We start from the raw sequence: 22,697 nt of genomic DNA on the forward strand, positions 1-22,697 counted from the left end.
TCTGAGCAGGGCCATCACCGTAAGCCCAAGATGGTGCTGTCACTGGGGGTCCTGCCCATGGGCCTGGGTGCACGTGGTGTCTAAAGTCGGTACCTACCTTCCAAGGTCTTTGGATCTGTGTTTTGTAAGTTGATGAGACAAAGGTTCAGGTTGTTTGCACAGGGTTGGGTCTCTGCAATCCCGTGGCCCTGCCTCCAGACACCATCTCCCTGCTCTTTGAGGCCCAGGGTCCCCCCTGACCTCCTCTTTCCTCTCCTTCATTTCCTCCTTGTGACTAACCTCTGTCCTCAGGGTGGTGGTCAGTTACACAACATCATTCCATAGCCTTTGACTTCCTGACAGGGGCTGGACCAGGTGGCCAAGAGTGCTCAAGTCATATCCCCAGCCCAGAGATCTGAGCTGTATCTTTGGCAGGTGATGACATCAGCCCCCACACTGTGAAAATACCCAGAATATTCTAGAATTATTGCTGTGAAATGGAGAAATGAGCCCCTCCTAAGAGGAGATTGCCTGTCCCACCCCTGACCAGGGCCTGCATTTTCTTTTGCGCTGGGCTGTGCTTAAAGTCAGGCTTTAACAGCATAAAACAAATAATAATTTTATCTCCCATGCTGTATGGTGAACATGGCTTTTACTTAAAGCAAGAAGGGGCCAGTGAGATGCTCTGCTCACAAAGGTGCTTTAAGCCAGACAACCTGAGCTCAGCCCCAAGACCTGAGTGCTGTAAGAAGACAATCAACTCCAGCAAGTTGTCTCCAACTTCCACACACGCACTGTGGCATGTGCGTGACTGCATGAAAGTGGCCATGACAACAATTATGGTGTGTTTACAAGTGTTAATGTGTTCTCCAAACTTACCACTGCTTAAAAGTCACCCTGGCTAATATACCACGAAAAGGTGACAACAAGCAGGCATGTATGACAACCACCACCAAGTTTTCTTCTAAAGAAATGAGGTCTTATCCTCCTGGAGCCCGACAGGTTACAGGCAACGGGTTATGAGATCCCAGAAGAAGGTACTCGTGGGCCCACTGAGAAGGCCAGCATTTGCTTCCTGCTTGGCAGAAGGAGGTGGGGGATAAACACTGCTCTAGGCTAGGCCCTCTGTCCCCTAACTAGAACACACAAAAAGCCCCCACCTAAGCCAGGCAGCGGTGGCCCACACCTTTAATCCCAGCACTCAGGAGGCAGAGGCAGGTGGATCTCTGTGAGTTTGAGGCCAGCCTGGTCTACAAAGCTACACAGGGAAACCCTGTCTTGAAAACAAAACAAAAAACAAACAAAAAAAAACCCAAACAAACCAAACACACACACAACACACACACACACACACACACGAAGAGAGAGAGAGAGAGAGAGAGAGAGAGAGAGAGAGAGAGAGAGAGAGAGAAGAAGAAAGAAAGAAAGAAAGAAAGAAAGAAAGAAAGAAAGAAAGAAAGAAAGAGAAAGAAAAGCCCCACCTACTCCTCCCCCCAGCAAACTCTGCTAAGGCAATTAACCGAAACTATCAAGTGTGGCTCTGAAACCAATACTCCAGGGATCCATCCAGAAAGGGTTGTGTTCTTCAACTTGTATGAAGTAGAAAACACAAAGCAGAAAGGCAGTGAAGACCAGGAAGGGTAGGGTAACAGGGGCCTGCTTTTCCGGCCTGATGGCGGGCGGATAAGCCATGAAGAGGGAGAAGATGAAGAGGACACAGAAGGGGTGGAGAATGCAGGATAAAGGGTAAATCCAGGGACCACTTGGAGGTGGGGAGGCGTGTGAGATGCTCTGGTAGGCGCTGTATCGGCCGTAGATGGGGCGTTCTCTATCCTTACCCTCCTGAAGAGGAGAATGTCACACACCTGGTGTTGGAAAGTGTGAGCATCTGCAAGTGAGGTCCCCGGATGGTAGAAGGGAGCTCTTGGACATGCCCACAGACTCGGGTTCCCCAAATGTCCTGGTAATCAAATAACTCTCCTCAAAGCAGTTGTCATTGTAGTCCTTGCTTTGGTAGAGTGAGGCATCCTCTTTGGGGGGCAGATAGTACCTGTCTGAGTCCACAGAGGCTGAATCCAAGTCTGAGAACTGGAAGGAGAATGTAGAGGATGATGAGTTGGAGGGGGCGAGAGCCTCCGACTCTGGGTCTTGTTCTGGAAGAATTTCTTTTCATAGAGCTTGTGAGAGAAGCCCAGGATAGGCCCATTCCCGATATTGTTCTGGCCTAGGTAGCATTGCAGCGAGCTCAGTGTCAGACAAAACCATGGTCTTCTGTGGCAGGCACAGCAACAAGGGAACAGTGTTGAAAATAAGGGAAGGTCAGGGTCTAGGGACACAGCTTAAGAAATGGACAGCTCTGAGCGCGGCAGAGGAAACGGCAGTGCCTCAAGAGCAGCTGTCAAGAACATTTTTTTAAAAACAGAAAACACTATTTTGATGACTGGGCTTGGATACTGATCCCATCATTGTAATTTTCAATTTGCTGTTTTCTTCTCAACAAGAAATCTGGGTGTTGTGGTACTCACCTGTAATCCCAGCATTTGGGAGGCTGAGGCAGCAGGACCACTGAGCATCCCAGGCTACCCTGGGCTATAAAGTGAGTTCTAGGCCAGCCTGGGCTATAGTGAGTTCTAGGCCAGCCTGGGCTAAAGTGAGACCCTTCTAGAGAGCAGTGAGGAGAAAGAGGGAGAGAGGAACAAAAGGAAAGAGAGGAAGAGAGATGGGGGAGGGAGACACGAGGCTGGAGAGATGGTTCAGTGGCTAAGTGCAGGTTTTGTCCCAGTAACCATGTTGGGTGGCTTACAATCAACCACCTGTAACTCCACATCTATCTGACCTGTTGTCTCTGCCATCTGAGAGCCCCTGCATTCCTGTGCCTATACCCCCAGACAAGCACATACACGAAATTAAAAACAGTTTTCAAAAATCTGAAACAGGAAGTCTTCTCACATAGTTTGCACAGACCAACTCCTGTTTGTTAAGTGGCCTTTCATAGTGTGCTGTAGCAAGGTCATATCTTACCTCTTCCCTACTGTAGACTGGGGTCCCAGTCTGGGCATGGTGGCACATGCCTTTAAGCTTTTTTAAAAAAACCAGCACTCAGGAGGCAGTCAGACAGATCTCTGAGTTCAAGGCCAGCCTGGTATACAGCATGAGTTCCAGGACAGCCAGGACTACACAGAGAAACCCTGCCTCAAACAAACAAACAAAAGACCAGGACATCCCTGACTTAATGTCAGAAGTGGGAGGCCTAGATGCCCCCAACTGTGTGGCCTGACTGTGTTCTCTCAGAATTTAAATGTTGAAGCTCTAATGAGATTTGGAGCTGAGACCTTTGCAAGGAGACATCATGAGGGCAGGCCCATGACTGATGGGACTTATTCTCTTATAAGAAGAGACTTCAGAGCCTCCTATCCCCACCACATGGGAGCACAGAAGGAAGTCTCAAAGCTCCTGTGGGTCAGGAAGAGAAAGCTCTGGAAGAACTGAATTGGCTGGCACCCAGATCTTGCACTTCCCAGATCCTAAAACTGCCAGAAATAATTGTCTGCTGGTCAAGCTATCCAGTCTGTGGAGTTTGTTATGGCAGCTTGAACAGGATTAAGGCTGCTGAGGCAGTTGAGAGGGGACACATGGGTCACTAACTGCTTCGGAAGTAGTTCAATATTGTAACAGTTGTTACAAATCTACCTTTGTATCCACACTGAGTGAGGTGTCTGCTTCCCAGTGAGAGAAGGCAAGCAATAGACGGCAAAATCGTGTCAGACGGCGCAGTCTGTTGAAGAGAACAGGCAGCAAAGGGAAAGGGAAGCCTTGGAGCAGAGGCAAGGAAAAAGAGGCAGAACCCCACCGCCCACCCCACCCTGCCCTTGAAACTGCACACACTGAAACCCCGTGCTCTGAAATGAGTCACACAGCCACACCTCACTATGAGGGAACACAGAAATTCAGACCTGCTCCTGGGAAGCATGTATTCATCAATGGGGAGGAGGTGGGGTCCTCCACCGAAGACGAGGAGACTGGGGATTGGAAACAACTAGCCATGGCAGGAGAAGCTCCTGGTGAGATTGTGATGTGGGCAGATGACAGTATGAACCTCGTACCTGTGGTGTTTTACGAGCAGAAAGTCTTTGGTGTTTTGTAATGGATTCTCTTTCTAACAATGTCTGTGTAGCAAATTGTCTTGGAAGATGGAGAACTGGGTCTCCTCTGGGGCAAACACTGGCTCATTTAATGTCCTGTCATGTATGCACACCAGGTAGACACCTGTAAGCCTGGTACTTGAGAGGGTAAGACACAGCTCCTTGGGCAGTGAGAGCCTGAGCTCAAGATCAGCCTGAGCTATAATGAGATGTGTGTGTGTGTGTGTGTGTGTGTGTGTGTGTGTGTGTGTGTGGTGTAGACACATATAATTTGCGGTGGCTTTAACCTTGAGGAAAAGAAGTACAAATAGAGTCACATAGTACAAGAATAACACTTTGAAATCCATGCTGCTGACCTAGGCATGGCCTCCCACTCTCCTTTCAAGGCGTTTTTCCACACAGCAGGCTACTTGGGCATAGATGCCTAGTCTTCTAGCTGGCATTTACAGAAGACAGAAGTGCCTAACCCTGTTGTCACTGCTGAAAAAAGGCCCAGGGAGAGGCTCTGATGAGCTCAACTGAAGTCATATGCCCACCTTAGGGTCAGGAAGGGGCAGGAGGGATGGGGGTCAAGCTATGGTATAGTTGTGACTTTCAGAAGGTACAGGGGCATTTAGGAGCCTCCTGGAACCTACAACAACAGTAGGGAGAGGCAGTTTAGCCAGGGAGGGTCAGGACAACGGGAGCTGCAGATTTTCATACAGAGACGGTGGTAGTTAGTGAGGCCATTCAGTGATGGGGAAAAGCAAGAATCCCAGCCAGTGCAGGCATTCTGTTTTGAACATGGTAAATTTAGAAGCTTCAAGGATACATAATGGGAGATAGCTCACAGATCACTGAGGATACAATTCTGCAGGTCAGAAAACCATGGGCAGCCCCAGCTACTGGCAGAAGACAGAGTGTGCCTCTCAAGACTCCTAAATTGCAGAAGCTGCCACCACACCAGCAGCTTAGTGTCACCAAGCCACTGGTGAGAGGCAGTCTGGCTAATTATGAAGGAGCTGGTAAACCTCCTGCATCCACATTTCTGTCGAATGCCTGCATGTCCCGGTCCAGTGACTCAGCAAGGGCTGCTCCTGTGGCTTGTTCCAAAGCACACTGGGAGTTGTTGGGCAAATATTTGAATAGACTTTCTATCTGAAACCCATGAGAAGCCGATCTGTTCAGGGGCAGAGCTTGCAACCCCTTGCCTTCAGCAGCTCTTTGAGTCCCTGTTACAGCCAACCCCTGATGAGGCTGGAAACCATTGAGCAGCCAATTCCAAATGGGACTGGCTCCCCAGAAAATATGTCACTGTTGAGGGGAGGGGAGAGAAGAGATAACCAGAGGTCCAGAGCACCCAGCTCCCATTCAGAGGGCTCCCTTTATCTCCTATGGTCTGGTAATATTCTGTGTTCAGAGGCAACTGAGTATATGATTAATTCTTGATCTGGAGTGAGTCAGACATGGGTGTGAATTCCAGTTTCCCCATCTACTAAGTGCTAATTACAAATGCACCTTCTTCCTAGGAGCTAGGGAGAGTTAGTGAGGCAAGAGGTCAATGCCCGCCCCACTTCACCGCTCCCCTCCTCCCCCTCCCCCGCCAGGGAAAGGTTCTGCCTATCTGTGTGGAGGAGAGAGCAGGTTTCTCTACGGGCTGCCCACCTAAAAGAAGACTCCACGGGAGACTCGGGGGATTTCCTGTAGTTTTTACTCTCAATGTCCTATTTATAAAGCTTAGTCACGGCTGTTGTTTCGCAGCCACTCGGCATGTGGAGACAGGTCATAACTGGAAAAGGGCTCACTCACATAAGGCTCCGACTCACCCGAAGGCTTTGGGGGAGTCTGGGTCCAGCTCAGGAGACTTGCTGGACTGGGCGGCTCTCTCATCTTCCCATTGGCCAGCCACACCCTGCTCTTACATATTCAAAGAAGAGTGACCTCTCTCTTCAAGGGTTCCTTACAGGCTGTTGTGAGGCCCATCTTGGCGGGAGACCCTCAGGCCTTGGCACAGAGTATGGTCCAAAGGCATCTATCTTCTGCTTCCTGCAGCAAGAACAGACCTGCCCGAGCATCTCTGCTCATCCTTGACTCCATAAAAAAGGCAGGTTCTCCTGGGAAGTTCAGAGCTCTAAAGCCAGCGTGCAGAAATAGTTGAAAACAATTAAGGGGCAAAAGCTGGGAATTGAGCTGAATCCAGCGAAGCTTAGCCACACTTACTGCTTCTGTTTGATCCAGGGCAGAGCCACAAGGAGAAAAGCCCCTACTAACTTCCCAATTTCACAGCCACTCTGCTAGCTGCTGATATCAGGCTCTGTAATCAGGAATGGTAAACCATTTCCTGTCTCCAACGTTCCCAGAACCCTGTGCAGGGCAGAGGTAGCCCCATGTCTTGTTTTTCATGGGGACAGGGAGCTTTCCAACCACAGCAGACTTACTTCTTAGCTGTAGTTTCTCATTAAGCAAGGTGATCAATACGCAGGCATTGAGGTTCTCAATCAGCTTCTGGAAGCCAGTACTGGAAGCCTCCTGGGTTTGACACTGACTTCCGAGGCTCTGAGGTGTACAGAATTCAGATCTGGATATGTTCCCCCGCTTGAGAAGCTTTGGAGTCATAGTCCCAACAGCGCAGTGGCTTCTGATAGAGCTGGGCCTCTCGTAGCTGGTGAGTGAGGGCTGAGGTGGAGTGACTGTCATAACCCAAGATTGCCTCTTGTGCCAGGACTCCCCCATGGCTTACATTAGAGATTCGATGGACCCAGGGATTTCTTTGGATGACACTGCTGGTCATCTGGCCCACACTCTGGAGCATCAGGCCCTTTTAACATCTATTGTCTCAGCTGCCTCTCAAGTCCCAGGCCCAAGTGCCACTCAGTTTTCTTTCCTCTGACTTCCTTCTTTCTATATTTCTCCACATCTTTCCATTTACAGGACCTTAGGCCTGCTTTTCTCCATCCCGGTGTTTGGTGGCCTGACAGTAAGTCTCCAAAAGCTGCATGGAACCCACATATCAGTATACAAAGGCCTAGAGATTTTCCACTTCTCAGTGAGTCACACTTCCCCCAGTTCCGACCACCGACCACCAACCACCACAGAGTTTGGGGGGGTGGGGTTTATTTCTGATAACAGCGTAAAAAACAAAACATCCATGGCCTTAGAAAAAACAATGTTTCAAACAAGTGCCAACGACTAAGGTTCAGCAAGTGTGTCGGATGCAAGATCAACCCGCACAAATCCGCAGCATCTGCCTCCGCCCACAGTTGCTGCTACAAAGTAGTACTCTGAAGCTACTATTCATAACAGCCGCATGAACTAATTGCCAGATATGTAGGAGTTTATTAACCAAGAACACACAAAACTTCTATATGCGTTTTTAAAGTTCTAATAAGGACACATAAAACGATCTGTGTTAATAGCACACATTCCTTGTGTAAACTCCTGATTATATTAATGACTCAACTATACATTTAAGACAAAGCCAATCAACGTGCTGGTTGGCTTTCGTTGTGAGGAATCTATCCTGGAACAATTTCTTAAAATGAAAAGTAGAGAGGAGAGTGGCTCAACACTAGCACGGCGATGGCAATAGTGTGTACCAGGCTCAGAAACAGTCCCAAAGAGTGGAGGACAGAAGCAGAGGTTCAGAAACACACCTGTGAACTGCTCTCACACAGGCACGTGTCGCTTCGCAGCAGGGACACAGTCTGAGATAGGCACATTGGGAATGTCACCTCACAGATAGCTGGTCCACAGACATGGTAAACACCAGCCGTCTGAGACTGCTGCCAGTGTGACATGGTAGAAGTTTTAGAAGAAATGTACAGAGTAACTATAAAGTGTTGAAAAGCATAGTGTGAGCGATCCATGAACCAGTAACAGGACTGTACAGACACAGAGAGGCAAACATAAGAACACAAGATTTGGGCGCGTGAGTTACACTATCAGTTAAAGCTTGGTTAGGAGCCTCCTGTGTTATTATCTCTGGGTGTACCTTGCATTCCTGAGTAGCTTAAACTGAACTTTTGACCAGACCTAGCTACTGGAGCTGTCCCCTAATATCAATAGCAGGCTCTCACTGTACCTGTGTAGATGGGCTCCAATCCAGAAGAACAGAAGATAGATTTGGGCTGAAGCAAAAGACAGAGTCCACCCTGCCCCAAACAAGCCTATTCCAAGTATCCAACAAAGTCAGAGCTGGAATGTTTGAGTCTTCCCTTTAGAAGCTGAAATCTTGACTCTTCAATGTGATGGTGTAAGGTGAGACCACTGGAGTACGGTTAGTTCATAAGGGTGGGGCTCTCAGCAATAGGATTAGCGCCCTGATAAAAGAGCCCCCTGACCCCCATCTGCCCAGCCTATTCTATAACACAAGGACAGAGAGAAAGGGCCCCCTCTGACCCAGGAACAGGCCCTCACTAGACACTGCACCTGCTGATGCCTTGATCTCAAATTTCCCAGGCTCCAGAACTGTGAAAAATACAATTCTACTCTTTGCAAGGTGCTCAGTCTGTTGCAGTAAGTTGTATATACTAAGACAAGCCACATTTGTCCCAAATGGTTTCACAAAGACACCCCACTCTCCTGAGCCCCCAAAAGCATACAGAATTTTAAGATAGATGTGGCATAAAACCAGTCATTGTTAAATTGTTTGTCAGTCATTTAGCATGTCTATAAATAGGCTCCCTTCTTCTGGTTTTAGACAGTCTAGCTTGTGATGGAGTCCAGGCCCATTCGGAACAGCGCCATGTGTTAACTGCTCCTTGGTGACCACTAGCCGGGGCATCATCTCATTTGCAAGTAAGCATGGATGGTGTAATAATGCGAACAAACCTGCACATCTCTGGACTATGAAACCCATTAAAATATCGAAGGGTGTAAAGACTTAATGACCCAGTAAAGAAGGAAAATATGTTTAAATGCAGATCTCAGTCATTAAAACAGCATTCGTTATGCCACATTGGCCTCCTCCGAAAATGGGGAAAATAGGTCTAAAGCAAGAACACACATTACACGAGTCTGGGCCAGAAAAGGAGAAATACTCACCGGGTGTTCGATGAAGCAAAATCTCTGAGGTGCACAGATTGCCCTCTGGGGTGGTGATGCTGGAGGCTCCGACTATGATGGAAGCTGCAGTAAATGCACTTCTCTAGAGACTTCTGAACTGTGCAAGCATTCTCTGAGGAAGTCCTTCCTGAAGAGAAGATAGCAGAAACAGCAGGCAGTGAGGCAGCTGGGGGAGCTCATGAGGAAAGAAGCACCGAGGGAGGAGACTGGAGCCGACTGGAAGAGACTAGCAGACCCGTGAATGCTCTTCCCCACCCAGACGTTGCTTCTGCATCTATAAATAACCAGGGTTTTTGCATTTATAAGATAACACAGTCTGAGTCTGGGTGGCTTAAACATCAGAAATGTGTTCCTTATAGTTCTGGAGAGTGGAGGGTTAACATGTGGATATCACAGGATTCGTTTCTTTTGTGGACTGTGAGGAAAGCATGTGTCCCAGGTGCCTGTCCCTGTCTTCACTCTATGCCCTTATATTGTCTTCCTTCTGAACATAAGGATTTCTTCTTGCGGCAAGGACACCAGAGATCTCGACTAAGATGGTGGAACAGGAGCATCTTTTGTTCAACTCTGGGAAGGAGAAAGATCAAGCCAGCAGAGGAGACACTATATCCTCTGGAGAGAAAGGGAGAAAGTCCGTGAACTAATGAAGACTCCAGTCAGGCTGCATTAGCGCCCACCACAGTTGACCTCACTCAACTTCAATAGCACTTCATAGATGTCACTTTCAGTGTGGTCACACTGGAAGACTGGGGAGTAGGACTTCAACATTTTATTTTGGGGAAGTGGGACATAGGTTGATCCCTAACAGTAACTGAATGACGACAATGCACAGAAAGGAGCTTTTGCATAGGAAATACTAAAATCTCACAGTGTTGAAGTAGCTGAGCTTTACTGAGGTTTGCCCAGTGCAAGTCCAGCTCTCAAAGATTCCCTCTGACAAAGTGCATGGGCAGCAACCGAGGCAAAAGCTGGGGCTGTCGGTCATCAGCAAGTCACAGGTACACGAGCAAATGGCATGGACCTCTGAGACTCAGTTTTCTTACTTTAAATAAAGGAACCAAGCCTGTGAGTTGACTGTATTGACTGGCATTCCAACCTCTGCTGTAGGACAGAGCAAGAAGAAATGAAACAGCAAAATCAACTTCCCCCAAATTCCTTCGCAGCTAGAGTTTTTGTTGTGAGTTAAACACCCCCACTCCACCCCTACCCATACTCACCCCTGCCACCAAGGTGCACTGGTATGAATGAGACTTGAGGAGAAGGGTAAAGCGGAAGCCACTTTCCCACCACTGCTTCAGCCAACAAGGCCTGGCCCAAAGTGTTGGAAGAAGTTACAGAGGTCAGTGTTCAAGTTGTGAGGTCTTACCGGTAGGTCACAGTTCTAGAAGAGCAGCTATGGGGAGTGGGGAGTGAGGCATCAGCAGTGGAGTACTCCAGGATTCCCTCCTGAAAACAGGACACACACACACACACACACACACACACACACACACACACACACACACACAGTTTCATTGTGACAGCAAAAGGCCATGGTTGGTCTACACTCATGCTGGAGCGCTGCGTAGCCTTCTGAGGAATAAAAGGAGATTTCCACATAGTGACATGGAATAATTCTCAAGAAAACTGAGAGAGGAGAAAGTACAACCCTTTAACACAGCCACTGAGATAGAGAGGATACTCATGCTCATTGAAAGGACTTGGACGTTTTAAAAGATATTGTTTGTCCCTGAACTTGCCATTCTCCTCTGCCTCCTAGCCTGCCACCATGCTGCCTCAAAAGGGAAACTGCACAATGGACAAAGTATTACGGTCTGGATCTTAACAGTCTCCTAAAGTTCAGGAGATGATTAATCAATTTGAGGGTTCATAGTTTCATGGATTCGGTGGGGGATTTGTTCTAAGCCCCCTGCTTACTCTCTAGCCTGGAGCCCACGAGCAACATGGCTCTACCACCCACATGGACCTCCATGATGCCCTGCCTCTCCTCAGGCCCAGAACAAAGGAGCCAAGCAACCATGAGCTGAAACCTCTGAAATTGTAAGCCAAAATATTGATTATTTATTATAAACAGATTTTTTTCATGTATTTTGTCATAGCAAGAGAAAGCTGACTTAGCACACAAACCACAACAAGTTGGCCCCAGAAATATTTCTGAATAGTAAAAACAGCAGAACTATGATGTCAAGACAGGGAAACAGGAGATAACAGGGACATGCCCACCTGGCTGCCAGTTTTGAGGAGGAAGAGAGTGGTCCCAGAAGATGAGGGAGGGAATCTGACCTATGTACAGCTCACAGAAAGAAGTTTTAGATGCATTGGTCACGTCTAGTCCCTCACAGTTTGTGAAGACATGGGTATTTTAATCATCCCAGTTTCACAGATGAGGAAACGATAACAAAAGAAGGCCAGCAGCTTGATCAAATCCATTAAACAAGTAGAGTAGTCCATCCCCCTGCCAGAAATAGGTTTCTTCTTTTATAAAAATTTACGATAACTTGATTTTTTAAAAATGTATATGAATGTTTTGCCTGCGTGTGTGGACGCATACCATTTGTGTGCCCAGTGTCCTCAGGGTTCAGAAAAGGGTGTCAGATCCCCTGGAACTAGATGGTTGTGAGTCACTTTATAGGTGCTGGAGTCGAACCATGGTCCTTTGTTAGAGCAACAAGTGCTCACAATTGCTGAACAATCTCTCCAGCCCCCAGCAACATATTTAAAGAACCCCCACTGCAGACCCAGAAAGTTTTCTATATTTATTAAGTATCACACACACACACACACACACACACACACACTGAAGCAGGGTTTTATGCAGTTTGAGGTGAGAAAGCAAAACTATCATGGGTTTCTTTTCATTTAACACAGTTCTACAGGTTTGCTCTTACTATAGGTCTTAGCAAGGTTGGCATGTGTTTCTCTTCCCTGATAACTATTTCCTTTGCCTTTTCCCCAAAAGTCACTCATGTGACCTGACCACAACACGAATGTCTTAATACAAAGATAGTGATCTAATTACAGCATAGACCCATTAGGAAAGAGTTGATTTATGTCTGTGAACTGAAGCTGAGGGACAGAGACAGAGAGATGGAAGAGACAGACAGACAGACAGGGTGTTAAAAGAGTCTATCAGGCCAAACGATGGAAATTTAGGATTATGGAGAGCTATATTGCAGGCCAGAGTCAAATAATGGTGGGCTATTTTTAGTCCCTTTGAAAGGCATTCACTGCTCCTATCTGTGTCTGGCCTAACATCTTCATGCCTATGAAAACTCTAGGATGTATTCTTAGCAGACCGCTAGCTTCCACCATTCCAAAAGCTAGAAATGCCATCAGGTGTTATCTGAAACCTGTAGCAGAGTTGTCCCTGCTTGGCTACCACCCGCCTACCCATAGTTCCCACTAATATATTTAGCAAACACTTCATGACTTTCTTTGTTATGTGACTAATAAGGTTTCAGGTAGTACTTCCATGGCGAAACATTTGAGGACTTGAGCTATGTGTTGTGTTTCCAGACCACAGTCACTGGTACTTGACTCCAGAATAAACTATCTCTTATTCTCATTGAGGCCATAACCGTGGTTTTTGCATCGACATAGCAAGCATGGCTGTGTTAAAACTTAGGAACTTCTTAAGTTCTGGAAATTTCCATGTAATACTTTCAGATCATGATCAGTTATGGTTGCTGAGCTAGTGGAAAGTGAAGCCACAGGCAGGAGGGACTTCTGCAAAGCGCTAGCCCAGGGCTTTGTAGTCAGGCCCTTGGGCACCACCTCTCTGGACCACATCACTCTCTCTGGACGCCCAGGCTGAGCCTTCAGATTGTTTGGGATAGAAGCGAGGCACTCCCTGCTGCAGAACTCCAGTGTCTATTTTATTTGCTTCACCCTAAAGTTTCCCCACAGACCTGTTAGGAGGGGTGGACCCCCGAGCCTAGCCAGGGCACCAACGCTGGGAAGGGGAGGATGATGGGAAGGGGAGGAGGGGAGCAGGCCTCTAAGCCTCTGGCTTTTTGTCTGATTCCCTCCAGAAATTACCTGAGGGGCTTTAAAGACCCGTTTCCAGCTCTCAGACACTCTTATTTAGCAGCAAGGAGTGCAGCTTTGGCTGGGGGTTTTAGAAGGCCCCGGTGATTCCGGGGAGCAGCAGAGCTTGAGAAACACTGCTGTCGTGCTACCTCTGGGGCAGAGGAGAGGGTGGAAGGCAGAATCAGTGATGTCCCCTGCATACATGCTAGAAATGAGGGTTCTCTCCCCAGACTTACTGAACCTGAAATCTGGCAGGTGCTGGGGAGAAGGGAGTTGGTCTTCTAACCAGCCAGTTCTGATGCATCCTAACGGTTGAGAATCCCTTCTCTACGGAACAGACTCCCGGCAGATGGCCACTAGCAATGGTTTGCCTCATCAACTATTGAATAACAACTGTGTTGATTATAAAGTTAGGAAATGAACCTACCCTGGGGCCTTCCCCAGAGAACATGTGAGAAAGCAGAGAAAGCATTTTATTGTGATTAGGAATCAACTGGAATTGGACGTGGCCTGAGAAAGGGATAGCACGATCACATGCGGATAGCATTCAGCAACTGTGGGCCAGAAGCTTCCACAGGAAGCCGTGCCCGCCCAGGGAGGGCCTTGCCTGCCCAGGGAGGGCCTTGCCTGCCCAGGGAGAATGCCATCTGTGGAGAGAAGTGGGCAGTGGCCAGCCGAGATGACCCCCAGACTTCTCAACCTGGACGGCATGTTTATTCCTTTAAATAATGCCACAGCAAATTGTTAAAGATGATGAATTTAAAAATAACAAAGTCACACCCCTGGTTCCAGTTTAGGAATTAAGACTTAAGCATCATATTTTAGGGGGAAAACATACCCTATTTCAGATGGGAAGCAAATCCCACCATCTTCAGTGTCTCCGCTCACGCTGATGGTGAGCACATGGGCTTGGAAGACAGAGCTATAGACCAGGGTTGTCCAATCGCTCAGCTTCTTTGGCGCCACGTTGGTCTAGGAATATATAGGAAATATAGTATGTTCAACAGAGTCATTAGTATAGACTGGCTCTATAGAGCTCTGTAAGAACACTCTGTTTTGTGTGTTTATTTAAGCCTGGGCATGGACACGGGGCGTCTCTGTGCTGTTTGACTAAGGCGGAGGGTGGAGGATGAGGGATTCTGTGACTTGCCCAAGCTCAAGGAATTTCAAATGCTGGAACGTGGTGGAGGCAGGAAGCCCCTGTATGCTCTGCACTACACCATACCCACCAGGTTTCTCATTCTGTTTCTGTTCCTACTCGGCAAACTCAGGCCTACCGCTCCCTCGCGATCACTACCTCAGCTTGCCAGCTATCCTGCCTACCCTTTGTGTTCCAATGCATTTGCCTGTGTTCAATCAACTTTATGCTTCTTTTATTTCTCCCATTAGGCCTAATTTAGAGCCAAGCTTGGGTAGACACTCAGCACATTGTGGCTAGGCTAACCTGGGCCTGGCTCAATAGGAAACTCCAGTTTCTAGCAGGGGAGTGTGAGTTTTGACTAGGTTGGATATCAGCTGTCAGTGTATGCCATGAAAGGTCACAGTAAAACGCACCACATGTGGACCAGCTAATAGTGTGGTTGACTTTGTGGCGTCCTTGGTTAAAAGGACAAGGCCTGAATTCACATCATGATGAGTTCAGGGCTAATCTGCAAAGCTTGTCTCACCTGACGGCTTTTCTTTAATTTTCTCCTGCTCTGTCTGCATCCAATAGTGTTTCTCGATCACTATAGGACTTGGTGAAGACAGCAAGTCCCAAGCACTAATTACCTTCACACTAAGCCCTCTAGCCTAGGTGGGAATTTGTGAAATCCATGAGGCAGAGGAATAGGCGAAGTCTCAGGAGGCTTCGGTGGAGAAAATAAGTCGCTGTAGTAAGCTGATCCTGAAACACATTTCCTGAGGTACATGTAAGGGGAAGGTGGATTTTATAGGGCTGAGTTCTACATGCTTATCTGATATAGCATGGGAAGGGGATGGTATCTGTCTTCATCTTTCATGATCTGTGAGTGTAGAGCAGTGCATGGTTGGAAAGACAGTTCAGCAATTAAGATCACTGGTTGCTCTTCTAGAGGACTAGGGTTCAATTCCCCAGCACCCACATGGCAGCTTACAAGCTGTAACTCCATTTTTAGGGAATTTGATGTCCTCTTCTGACTGCCACGGGCACAAGAGACCAGAGTGACATATTGACATATATGTAGACATGACACTCATACATACAAAATAAATATTGTAATTTAAAAAAAGATGCCAGGTGGTGTTACACACCTTTAATCTCAGCGCTCAGGGGGCAGTGGCAGGTGGATCTTTGAGTTCCAGGACAACCTGGTCTACAGAGAGAGTTCCAGGACAGCCAGGGATACACAGAGAAACCCTGTCTCAAAAAAAAAAAAAAAATCAATCAATAGAGGTTGGGGATTTAGCTCAGTGGTAGAGTGCTTGCCTAGCAAGCGCAAGGCCCTGGGTTCGGTCCTCAGCTCTGGGGGGTGGGGGGAGATAAAATAACAAAAATCAATCAATAACTAAAAATTAATTTACAAAACAAAACAAAAGGAGCATAGTGCTAGGTGGTGCAGATAGATCCAGAAAATACCTTACAGGATGACCACTTGCCTGGTACCAAAACAGGAAAGGCATACATGATTCTTTTCCTTCTCTGTCATGTCGACCCAGGGTTCATCACAGACCATAGTCCCTCCCACCATACAGTTTAAAATATTTTAATTGGTTTGCATGTTCATTCATTAGTTTTGTTATTAACTGGCTTTCCTGTGTGTGGTGGTTTGAACAAGAATGGCTCCCATAGGTGCTGTGGAATATTCCTTTACACCGTGTGAATATATGTCACTGATTGGCTTAATAAACAAGCTTACTGGCTAATAGCTGAGCAGGAGGTAGATAGAGGGGAGAGCCAAACTGAGAATGATGGGATAAGGAAGGGCAGAGTTAGAGGGTTTGCCAGCAGATGCAGAAGGAGCAGGAGATGACCATGCCATGTTAATAAAGGTACTGTTGTGTGGCAGAGCAGAAATAAGGAATAGGGGTTAACTTAAAGTGTAAGAGCTAATTAGTAATAAGCCTGAGCTACTGGTTAAGCATTAATGATTCATATAAGCCTCAGAATGGTTATTTGGAAGTGGCTGCTGGGGCAGGAAAACTCTGCCTACACATAGGCTCATGTTGTTTAGCCATCAAAGAGTGTCACTACTTAGAAGAATTGGGAAGGTGTGGCCTTGTTGGAGGAAGTGTGTCACTGGGAGTGGGCATTGGAGTTTCAAACTGAAGTACAACTTAGTGCTTCTTCTCTAGGTGTCTACTTGCTGTTGAGTTTATTGTAGAACTCTGGTAACAGAGGTTGGAACTTGGTCCTGATGCTGCTATTTGGCTGACTACTCCCTATTCTTGGTTTTTTGACCTGTAAAATGGGGCTGGATTTAGCACCTAACTCCCAAGGTTTTCATGAAGATTACACAATGGATATAAATACATACCAAGTATGTAACCAGCACTGAATATACCACATACTTAAAAGCTACTCTACTTGAGAAAGAAAGCAGTCACATTTGAAAAAAGTAAGATTTAAAGACTTCACATCCCCTTCCTCCTCTCCCCAAGCCCCCCAGGCCTGAATTGAAATAATCGAACAGATCTTTGTGTGTTGAAAGTTTGCAGAGCACTTTCCCTAAGCAGCGTGTTTACTGCAACACAAATAAACCACTCGCTTTTATCTCGAAATTATTTCTGAATCACACAGTCATTAATTGCAGACCCAGGCTTGCCTTTGTACTTAATTATGAGTCCCCAGGAGTTGGGAGTGCTGTGCTTCCATTCATTAGCTGGGAGTTTAGGTGCTTAAACAGTGGTGGCATCCAGAAACACTCCCCAAATGTTTGGGCTGACCTGGTTTGAACTCAGAGCTGCAGAACCAGACACTGGCTTAGTGGGATTTCTACTGAAGCCCAAGGGAGATGCAGCTTGGGCTCTAGAGTCAGCTGTCTCTTGTCTGGACCTGTTTCATTGTTTCTAAGCCCAAGGTGTTGAGTTAAACCATCTGTTTTGCTCTTTGCTGTCCAAAAGGTTCTAAGTGGATACAAACTGTCTCAGGAAACTAGGCTCTTTTCAAACAAGACAGCTCTCTTGGCCACAGCTCCCTACCACCTACTTAAACGCTAGTCGTGGGGAATATTGTGTAAGAGTTCCCTTCTGGATTAAAACTTTCCATTCTGCTGGGAAGCTCCTTAAGCAGGAAGTTAAACCACTCAAAATAGCTATAGGAAGTCCCTGAAACTGACTGGATTCACTAGGCAGCTCCCTGCTAAAGTAAGCAATAAAAGTTGAAGAATTCCTCTCAGAGGAAGGGAAGCCAAGCTTTAAAGAAGACTCTAAGACAAACTGAGCTACCAAGAAGACTCTGAGACCAGACTAGCTGCCTAGAAGGAGCAGAAATCAGCCAGGCCTTCTTGAAGAGGTTTAGACCAGAGTCAATTGGAAAGGACATTTCCAACCTACTGAGCTGCCGGAACAAACAGGATACAAGAAAAAGTGACTGCTGAACCTTGCCAAGACAGGGTAGACAGTCTTTCAAATTTTCCTGCTTCTGATAATGGTCTATTAGATATTCTAGGTCTATAGCCAAAGCTGGATGTCCCAATGCCACAGAGAAACATTGGGTGACGGTCCAGGCAGCCAGCTGTTTCTGTCATTTCTTTCGTCTTTCAAAAGTCATTTGCTTGTACTTCCTGCTTACTCAGGTGATATTATTTTTCCTTCAGATCTTTGATGGGGTTGAAGATTAGATAGTTATAGTTACAATCCTCTCATATCTTAGTTAGGGCATATTAGGTACAAGACTTAGGCTTTCCAAGATAGGACAGCTATTAGAATAGTCTCTGTAATTTATCAGTTACCTATGGCCTGGGCATTTAGTATGTGTTTCTTGCTTGATGTTCTTGTGGATGGTAGTTTCATTATTTATGTTATCATATTTTCTTTCTTCTGCACAATACTTGAGAGTTGTTCTTATTGTAAATAGTTTTATGTTAGGATTATAACTTTATTTAGAAAAAAAGGGGAAAGTGTTTCAGGATTTCGATCAGTTTGGCTGATGACTTTTGGGGCAGCAAACCCTAGGGTGTAGTCTTGTCAGTACACATGACAACTTAAAAGCTGAGGGAGAGGGTCTTTCACACTCTCTCTCTTGGTTGGTTGGAGTGGAGCAGTCCTCTTGGGTGATGGGAACAGAGCAGGGAATGGAGAGGTGGCCTGCTGTTAGTGCTCTTCACCCCTGGGCAGAAATGACTAACGAAGGCAGCTGGAACAGTGACATGTTCTAAGTGGTTTTGTATCAGTGAGTGTTTGTCCCTATCCTACACCTAAATAAATTCTTGAGACACTTTAAGAGACTCTTGAGGCCTTGTATATATATAACAAAACCCTTCCTCCCAAACAGCAAGGGAACTAATGGTATCCTCTTGTGGGTGTTCAGCTTGCTTCAGCTTGCACTGGCTGCAGCTGGGCAGGACTGTACCAGGGCAGAACTCACTTTGCATCTGGTTTCAAAGTATGTGTTTAAGTCTCTGATCTACTGAAGCTGCCATTTCAGTCTACCCAGCACCCCACCACACACACACACACACACACACACACACACACACACACACACACACACCCCACATTCATTTGCTCACCATTAGAAGACATTTCCCTGTTCAGAATAAACACATTGAAATCAAGGTCATTCTCTGTCCAGCAAGCATAACTACAGAAAGTGGGTATCTGAGTTCTCAACCCCTCACCTTTCAGGGGCCTGTGGGCTGCAATAGTTAGAATGCATCACAGGGCTGAGAGTGAGATACACATGCATTTATTATAGGCAGCAGCTGCATCTGTCCCCAAGTGGGCTGTGAAGAAGGGACTGGCATCTATTCAGCTCTGGAAAAGGCTGTGCCAGCCACTCTGAAAGAGCAAGTTCATGGAGCAGAGAACAGGGCCTGCTAGGCAGCTCTGCCAGCCTCTGCAGGCAGGGCTGAGGCCCTCTCACTTGTAGGACAGGGCTAAGTTCAGAACTTCAGGAGTGTGGGAGGTAGAGGTGATGTCTCAGGCTCTCAGGCAGGACATCAAGGCCTCCACACACGAAGGAAGAATCCGGACCTCTGTACCCTCAAGGACCAAAATTCTGTTCTCCAGCATAGGAAGTTACCTAACTTTTTAGAAAACTGTCCACCTGAGCCTTCTCTTCAGGTTCGTAAAATTTTCCTGCTCATATCCTCTTGCTCAAGAAATCATGTGACCCAGATCTATAGGTATATGAATGATGATATACATGAAACATTTGTTGATAGTAACTCATAAAGAATGTTTTTAGTTTTTATGTACATTGGTGTTTTGCCTGCAGGTGTGATATGTCTGTATGAGGGCACTGAATCCCTGGTACAGGAGTTACAGATGGTTGTCAGCCACCATATGGCTGCTGGGAACTGAACCCTGGTCCTCTGCAAGAGCAGCTAGTGCTTTTAACTACTGAGCCATCTCTCCAGCCCTCCATAAAGAATTTTTAAAGTAATTCTCTGGTGTGTGTGTGTGTGTGTGTGTGTGTGTATGTGTGTGTGTGTTACCATTATCAAATATGGAAATAAACTTGTATACTGTGCTAGCTTAACACAAGCTAGAATCAGCAGGGGAGGGAGCCTCAGTTGAGAAAAAATCATGCTGTAGGCCAGTCTGTAGGTAATTTTCTCTATTAGTGATTGATGTGGGAGGGCAGGTCCCATTGTGGGTGGGGCCACCCCTGAGCTGGTGGTCCTGAGTTCTGTATGAAAGCAGGTTGAGCAAGTCAGTTAGCAGCACTCTGCCATGGCCTCTGCATCAGCTCCTGCCTCCAGGTTCCTGACCAGTTTGAGTTCCTGTCTTAGCTTCCCTCAATGAACTACAACTCTGGATATATAAGCCAAATGAACCCTTTCCTCCCCAAGCTGCTTTGGTCATGGTGTTTCATCATAGCGGTAGTAACCCTAACTAAAACATACATGAATGAGTGGATATGTTTATTTATTTGTAGTAAAGAAACCGTAGAGGTTGAGGAGATGGCTCAATTGGTAAAGTGTCTGCTTTGCAAGCATGAGGTCTTGTGTTTGATCCACAGGGCCCATGTAAAAAACTGTAGTAGTACATGAATGTACTCAGGGAACACAGAATTAGTTAATTCTCCCTGGCTAGCCAGTCTAGCCAATGAGCTCTGTGAGAAACCCTATCTCAAACTCGAAGTGAAGAGTCACATGAATCTGTGGCTACCATATGCATTTGAATGACACATGGATGACATTAATACAGGGCACACAGATACAATGTTTTAAAAAAATAATTAAATATGAGCTAAACATCTATCTGATGCTCAAGGATGTGTGACATCTACAATGCCTTTTTCAGTGGTCACTATTTTGACTTCAGAATTGTCAATGCTGGGAATGCTGTTTCACATAAATACATTGTATAAAATGTATTCATATGTAAAAATGCATACTATGCCTTTATAATGTAGAGTGTAAGTGTATAAATGTAGGGTAGCCATTCCAGAAGTTGTTGGAAATTCGGCCCTAATCCCAAGTCAAATTTTATTTAAAGATTTTTAGAAAATCATGTCAGCAGTTCCAACAGCAATTTGAAAGCATATACTTTCTAACACACATAGTCCAACTAATTTGAAAGCTACCCACAGAACAATGATGGTGGGAAGTGCTTATTAATTCCCATAATTAAACAATGTGCTTTTCTGAGAGTTTTTGGGTACACAGTGGAAATGCTGACCCTCCTAGTATGTTCCCATCTGGGATCTGAGCCGAGCTGTTAGGGCTGGTCTCCTTGGCCCCAAGTGCCTAAGCTATATGTTCAGAACCAAGACTGTGGTAACATTCCACACTGGAAAAGGCTGGAGTCACTCACAGATTTGATGTGGAATTAATTCTTGGTTATTGGATGTCCAGAAATGCCCTGCTGTTGTCAACTAGTTTATGACTCCCACGTCCAGTTGTGACACCCCAAAGGGATCATGACCCACAGTGTCGATAGACTGTAGATAGAAATAGAAATAGAAATAGTGTCTATGGACTATAGATGGAAATAGAAATAGAAATAGTGTCGATAGACTATAGATGGAAATAGGAATAGAATATCTAGTTGTTCTGATCTTCAAAAATCTAATTGATACTGTTTCAGTATATATTTGTCTCAAATACTTCGTGGAACATGGTTTTAAAAAGCTTTTCATTATATCTTATTTTGGGGAGAGACTAAGTAGAACTGGGCATCTTGGATTTTATCTAGCAGTTCTCCCGCTTACAGGCTTCCCTCAGGGGCCTACCCTGCACTTGCCATCAAGTTGTCATCTAAATGACTCCAATCTTATGCCTCTGAATAAATTGCTATAAACGCACTGGCTGAAAACCTCCCACATTTACCACCCTATAGTTTAACTGAGTGAGAAATTTGGGACTGGTTTAGTTTTATGATTCTTGCTCCTACTCTTCCACGATGCGATCAAGGTGGAGTTGAGGCTGTAACCCTCTCTGGTGCTGGAGCCTGGCTTCTAAGTTCATCAGTGGCCCCTGGCAGGCCTTCACCTGCATGGGGCCTGAGCTCCTCACCCACTTGAGCCTCTCTGTAGGGCTGCTCACAAGTTAGCATTTGGCTTCTATTGAGGCAAGAGATGAAAAGGAAGTGAGGAAGAAAAAGTCTGTTCCATGAGGCACAAAAGTAAGTCCTCAAGGAGAAGCCACTCTGGGCAAGATGGGAGAGATGGGAGCATAAATACCACGGCCAGCACCTCCAAGGGCCACTTCCGAGGCCACCTACCATAACATTGAATTTTGAAGGTTCCTACCACAGGGAAGTCTTCAAGCTACCACTAAGACCACACTTTTAAATGGCCTCCATGCCATTCTTTACTCACTCATCTTCTCATTCCTATATCCATCCGCCCCTCCACGATCCAAGCTAAGAGGACTAAACAGAAACGAAGACAAACAAATCAAAACGACAATCTTAGTAGATAGAACTGCAAGGTGTTAGAATGTAGAAATGGTGTGGAGGAAAATGACGTACAATCCTTCATGTCCTGCAGTGTCCCAGGAGACTATAGCATGTGAGAAAAGGGAGATGGCTCTGCCAGGAAAGTACAGGCCTCGAAAGCATGAGGACCAGAGCTCCGATTGCTGCTAGCACCAATGAACCAGAAAGCCAGGTGTGGTGGCATGTGCCTGCGTCCCCCACTGCTGGGATCAGGAGACAGCTGGAGACAGCCCAGCTCCATCAGTGAGCCCAAGTTCAGAGAGGGACACTGCTTCAAAAGATAAAGAGAGTATGACTGAGAATGCCCAGCATCAACCTCTGGCTTTCACACATACACCTGTGCACACATGTGCTCATGTATGCACCACACACGTGTGCATTCAAATATGCACACGCACAAAATTTGCCAGCATCCAGTATGGCTCTTGGAGAATTTCC

General features: G+C 46.3%; 1 protein-coding gene and 1 pseudogene across 1 annotated transcript in view; both read right to left on the reverse strand.

The window, feature by feature from the left end:
- The window catches only part of Sos2 (SOS Ras/Rho guanine nucleotide exchange factor 2), a 207,751-nt gene that overhangs the window by 61,142 nt on the left and 123,912 nt on the right, over positions 1–22,697 (reverse strand). The gene's annotated exons all lie outside the window — the stretch shown is intronic.
- Positions 1,495–2,244, reverse strand: LOC127230752 (emerin-like; annotated as a pseudogene).

Source organism: Phodopus roborovskii, unplaced genomic scaffold, assembly GCF_943737965.1.
Source record: "Phodopus roborovskii unplaced genomic scaffold, PHOROB, whole genome shotgun sequence".
Lineage (NCBI taxonomy): Eukaryota > Metazoa > Chordata > Mammalia > Rodentia > Cricetidae > Phodopus > Phodopus roborovskii.